Raw genomic sequence first — 6,345 nt, 5'->3', positions numbered from 1 at the left:
TCCCGCCCTCCCCTCACTCCCGCCCCCCTCCCTTCCCGTCCCTCCACATTTCTAACACTCTCCAGTACCAGGGTGTTAAAAGGCTAAATCAATCATGCCTCTGCCCTCTGTTCACTCCCTCTCTCCCTTCCTTGCCACATTGGGCTGACATAGTGGTAGTTTCACATTCTTCTTGACGCACCCATCCCATTAGTGGGATCATTTTCGTCAACATCCGCTGAATTGCAGAGTGCCAAATTCAAATTAAATTACTAAAAATATTTAGCTTGTTGTTAATCCACCTGGAGTGTCAGATTTGAAAAAAGCTTTTCTGCAAAAACAAACCAACCAAAGTAGATTGGTCACAAACGTCAGAAAAGCAATAAAATGAATCACTTACCTTGATGATCTTCGGATGTTTGCACTCACGAGACTCCCAGTTACACAATAAATGTTCCTTTTGTTCCATAAAGATTATTTTTATATCCAAAATACCTCCATTTGGTTGGTGTGTTATGTTCAGAAATCCACAGACTCGAGTGGTCATGACGAGGCAGACGAAAATTCCAAATAGTATCCGTAAAGATCATAGAAACATGTCAAACGTTTTTTATAATCAATCCTCAGGTTGTTTTTACAATATATAATCGATAATATTTCAACCTGGACTGTATCTTCTTCAATAGGAGAGAGAGAGAAAATGTCTGCTCCAAGCTGTTGTGCATGCAAAACGCTGCTGGCACCCAGCTATGCACTGCCGCGATGTCATCTCTCTCACTCATTTTTCAAAATAAAAGTCTGAAACTATGTCTAAAGACTGTTCACACCATGTAGAAGCCATGGGAAAAGGAATCTGGTTGATATCCCTTTAAATGGAATGAAGGCATGCAATGGAACAGAGAGCTTTCAGGAAAAACAGCACTTCCTAGTTGGATTTTCCTCAGGTTTTCGCCTTCAATATCAGTTCTGTTATACTCACAGACAATATTTTGACAGTTTTGGAAACTTTAGTGTTTTCTATCCTAATCTGACAATTATATGCATATTCTAGATTCTGGGCCTGAGAAATAGGCAGTTTCATTTGGGTACGTTTTTCATCCAAACATCAAAATACTGCCCCCTACACTCAACAAGTTAAGAAATGACAGAATCCACAAAGGGAAAAAAAGAAAACACGTTCATAAACATCCTTTAATAATAGTAAAAGATACAATATGACTTAATATAAGTTACTGCAGTTTTAAATAGCTGGAACTGCTGTAGACAAAAGACAATCATGTGTAGAGTCATACAGTAGTAGAGTGGTGTGTGTGTGTGTGTGTGTGTGTGTGTGTGTGTGTGTGTGTGTGTGTGTGTGTGTGTGTGTGTGTGTGTGTGTGTGTGTGTGTGTGTGTGTGTGTGTGTGTGTGTGTGTGTGTACTGGTTTCTACTGGTAAGGACACCGTGTGTACATGTTGTACATCACCAGTAACAAGAAGATTCTGTAAGCCAGTCAAATAACCGTTGTGGTGTTAGCAGTTGAAGGGGTGGCCCTCTCTCTCTCTCTCTCTCTCTCTCTCTCTCTCTCTCTCTCTCTCTCTCTCTCTCTCTCTCTCTCTCTCTCTCCATACTCAGGTTCACACCATACAAACCAAATGTGCTATTTCATGAAATAACATCATTTAGTTGAAAAACACTGCTACATAATGGACATTCATTTCACTTTTTCATTCCTACAGCATACTGTATATTGTGAAGTCAATTTTATAGTGGTTCCTCTCATCTCTCCTTTTCTATATCTCTCTCTCCATTTCCTCTTTTTCTCCACTGAGTCCCATCCGAGGACAAGCAATCAAAAGGATTACTGCAGACAACTAGATTTTCCTGTAATGTCTGACTGGTATGCTGTGCAAAGTGTATGTGTGCTGAACGTAAAGTCACCATAGAAGTGTGTGTGGACAAGAGCAATAGTTGTGTTTAGCTTTCCCCCTCCTTGATGATGACGTGTGTGTGTGTGTGTGTGTGTGTGTGTGTGTGTGTGTGTGTGTGTGTGTGTGTGTGTGTGTGTGTGTGTGTGTGCGTGTGCGTGTGCGTGTGCGTGTGCGTGTGCGTGTGCGCGTGCGCGTGCGTGTGTGTGGCAGGATGAGTAATTGACTTATTGCATTAGATGGTTTCTGTGCTTTATACTCACGCTCTGATACTGTCCTTGCAGCTAACACACGTACACACACTTGTTTTACTATCCTTGTGGGGACCAAACAATTGATTTCCATTCAAAATCCTATTTTCCCTAACCCCTAACCCTAACCTTAACCCCAAACTCTAACTCTTAACCCTAATCGTAACAATAACCCTAAACCTAAGTCGTAAGTCTAAAATAGCCATTTTTCCTTGTGGGGGCCAAAATGTCTCCACTTTTCCTTGTTTACTATTCTTGTGAGGACTTCTGGTCCACACAAGGACAGTAAAAACAAAAACACACAGATGTGTTGTTGAGTACAACTCTGCCCCCAGTTATGGAGAGAGAAAGAGATGAATATAGAAGGAGAGATAGAGAGGGATAGGGAGAGAGAGATAGGTGTGAAAGATTAGAGCCTCACAGTAGCAGATGTGAGAGAATGGCACTGGGAAGTAGAGAGAGAGAGAAATGCACGTGTTATCTCTGAGTCTGCTCTTCTCTCCGAGCCTACCCAGACGCTAGCAATGTGTGTGTATCCAACTTGTATGATAATGGTTCAGTGGACTGCCTGAAACCAGAACTCTCCAGAACAGACTGGACACACAAAAAACAAACACACACACCGGCTGTCTCCTCACGTCCGCGCAGTCATCTCTGTCTGGACCAGCTCATTATAGGACAGAGATCTGTGAAGCAAGGCCCCCTAGTATGTGTCTGTGTAACCAGCTCTGTGATCCCCCGATACATAATAATATTATAAATACATAATATTAGCACAAAAAGCTAATTTCTCTAAACATTTGTGCACAAATTTGTTTACATCCCTGTTAGTGAGCATTTCTCCTTTGTCAAGATAATTCATCCACCTGACAAGTGTGGCATATCTGAATAAAACAAAGTGTAACCAGGCCAACCCAGGACCACCCATGGCTGCGCCTCTGCCCAGTCATGTGAAATCCATAGATTAGGGCCAAATGAATGAATTTCAATTGACTGATTTCCTTATATGAGCTGTAATTCAGTGAAATCGTTGAAATTGTTGCCGCAATGTAATAACCTGTTGGTATTTTACGAAGGTTTGGTGTGGTATGTCTATTATCAGGCTTAGCTACTGCAGGGCTATGAAGGCAGTGTGCACCGGAGCTCCAACTCTCTCCGACAGTTGAACTTGAGGTGAGGAAGAATGTTTTAGGCCTACCAAAGTTACTCCTTTAATCTAACAATATAATGCTTAAATTTATAAAACAATATGAACCAATTAGCCTCCTTCTGTACGCCTATCTGTATAATAGTAGCCTGACAAGGATAAAGAAAGCATGTCGGTGTCGGGAACATTTCTCGGCCTCTCGAAGGCCTAACCTTCTCTTCCTTTATATTTATTTTTATACTATTCATCCACATTGGACACCTTGGTGTATTTGCCTGTCTGCATGTAATGCCCTGGGGGATTTAGTGCTCTAATCTTGGACAGCTGAACCGTAAGGTGGACAATTATTGTTTTAGGAAAGTAAAAACCAATAAAACAATAAGCTACAAAGTTTTGAATATGCTACACATTTGAACACAATGAAAAGTTTTTTTGTGATTTGTTAAAGGCAATTTTTAAGGACACGTAAGTAACTGGATAATTTCACCAATATCACTAGATTATTGATGGCACTGACAGGGCTAAGACAGAGGTCTACTAGCGCTAAGACGGAGGTCTACTAGCGCTACGACGGAGGTCTACTAGCGCTAAGACGGAGGTCTACTAGCGCTAAGACGGAGGTCTACTTCTCTCTTTTTACTCTCGGATCTGAACAGGATTAATATTGTTATTATTATTATTATTATTATTATTATTATTATTATTATTATTATCAGTAATCAGTTTCTATGACTGCTCTCCTCAGGTGCAACAGTTTACAGTTTGAAGATTCCTTTTCTTGTCTCGTCTCCTTCATTTCAAGCCCTAGAGAAGCACTAGTGCATATGAAGGAGAGGAGACAAGTAGAGGAAGCCCCTGTAGACTTGAGATGCAGCCCTAATCTGATGGCAAGATCATGACGTTCTGCAACAATGCATAAACGTTGATAGCTGTTTAATATACCAACCCCCTCACCCCTGAGTCAACCAGAAGCAAGAGCCACACACAATGATACACTCACAGGACCTTGGCTGAGGTCACAGCATGCACACACACACACAGACACACAGAGCTCTCGGGGGATGAAATGGGGCCTCAGGTGCCAGAGGATACTCTTATTGGTCAGTTGCTGACATCAGCAAGATTCTAGTACATTGCCCTTGGCGACTCACTGCGCAACAACAGTTCTGTAACTGAGAGAGAACCCTCACACACACACACACACACACACACACACACACACACACACACACACACACACACACACACACACACACACACACACACACACACACACACACACACACACACACACACACACACACACACACACACACACACACACACACAAGCCTTCCATTTGTAAACACACACCCCCTACATGACCTCTCTACACCCTTACATACCAACCACTGGACTCAAACCCTTTACCCCCACACCTCTTACACCCTTTACACACCCCAAATCCCCCTGATCCTGTTGCTCCTTCAGTGATAGTATTTATACCCTGCTCTGTCCTCTCACGAGTTAACACGTACCCCTTCTGGCCCTGTCAACATAAAACCAGCCCCCCAATACATGGAACAGACACCTGAACAGCAGTCTCATCTGTCCTGAGGCTGTGAGTCTGCTGAGACAGTTTAGCTGCTCATAAATCTATCATCTGATATTGACCAGCTAAAGCTTTGACAATTGAGCTGTGTATCTGTGTCTGTGCATGTGTGCGTATGTTTGTGTGTGTGTGTCTGTGTGCGTATGTTAATGTGTGTGTGTCTGTGTGCATATGTTAATGTGTGTGTGTCAGTTTCTGTGTGTGTGCATGAGTGTGTGAGTGTCTACTTGCTTGTGTGCCTGCTTGTTCGCATGTGTGGGTGCATGTAGTGACAGCTATGGACTCATCTCCCGTGTGTGGAGGGATGGAGAGAGGGATGAAGAGAGAGATGGAAAGACGGATGGAAAGAGGGGTGTTAATGTTTCCAGGCCTGAGGGTCTGACTTTAGCTGTGCCCTTGAGAGGAGTGCATGTGTGTCAGTGTGGATGCGTCTCAGTAGGCAGGGACAAGGAGTGTGATTACAAATTACCCACCCAGTGAAACGTAGTGCTGACATCCTCCTAATGCTCTATGCCCACATATAAACACACACACTGCTGCTCTCATCAACTACACTTGAAATAACCTGCCTCACACACACACTGCTGCTCTCATCAACTACACTGGAAATAACCTGCCTCACACACACACTGCTGCTCTCATCAACTACACTGGAAATAACCTGCCTCACACACACACTGCTGCTCTCATCAACTACACTGGAAATAACCTGCCTCACACACACACTGCTGCTCTCATCAACTACACTGGAAATAACCTGGCTAACACACACACACTATTCTCATGTGTATGCTCTGTGCTAAAGAGTTTGAGGTGGACAGAAGGGAGCTGGGGGAGACAGAGGAGGGGCAGGGTTTGTCTAGACCTATGAATCACTTGTTCCCCCTGGTGAGAGAGATGCTGTGCAATGGTTCTGCCCCAGTTACCGTAGCTAACTCTGGGCAGAACTAGAATATTAACATACTGTAGACTTACAAACTGTGTGTGTACCGGTTTATTCACTATTCCAGGGTCTTTTTGATTTACCAGAGAAACCAGCTCTTAGCATCAGTGATGAGTGTGTGTGTGTGTGTGTGTGTGTGATGTAACAGTGGGGGGCTTATTGCTCTAAATAGTTCAGAAGTCACTCTGTAGTCCTGAAGTGGAAGGCCTATTTCCCCTTATTGCTCTCTCTCACTCGCACACGCACACGCACACGCACACACACGTACACACACACACACACACACACGGGGTAAAATGTCTGTCCTGAAAGACAGGACTGTCTTTCTACAGAGTACAAGGTCCCAGTGTCCTTTATTCAAATTACTCCATTCCTCTTATTTTCTTCAGTGTCCTTTCACCTCACTCCATAGCTCTTCTTAATGTATCCTCTCTTCTTCCTCTTCTGCATTTTTTGCCTCTTCTCTTCCGGCTGTTCAGAGTCCCATCCCATCCCCTCTTCCTCTCCCCCTCCTCCTCATAACTCAA

Source organism: Oncorhynchus keta, chromosome 1 (genome assembly GCF_023373465.1).
Source record: "Oncorhynchus keta strain PuntledgeMale-10-30-2019 chromosome 1, Oket_V2, whole genome shotgun sequence".
NCBI lineage: Eukaryota > Metazoa > Chordata > Actinopteri > Salmoniformes > Salmonidae > Oncorhynchus > Oncorhynchus keta.
This window is presented reverse-complemented; position numbering follows the sequence as displayed.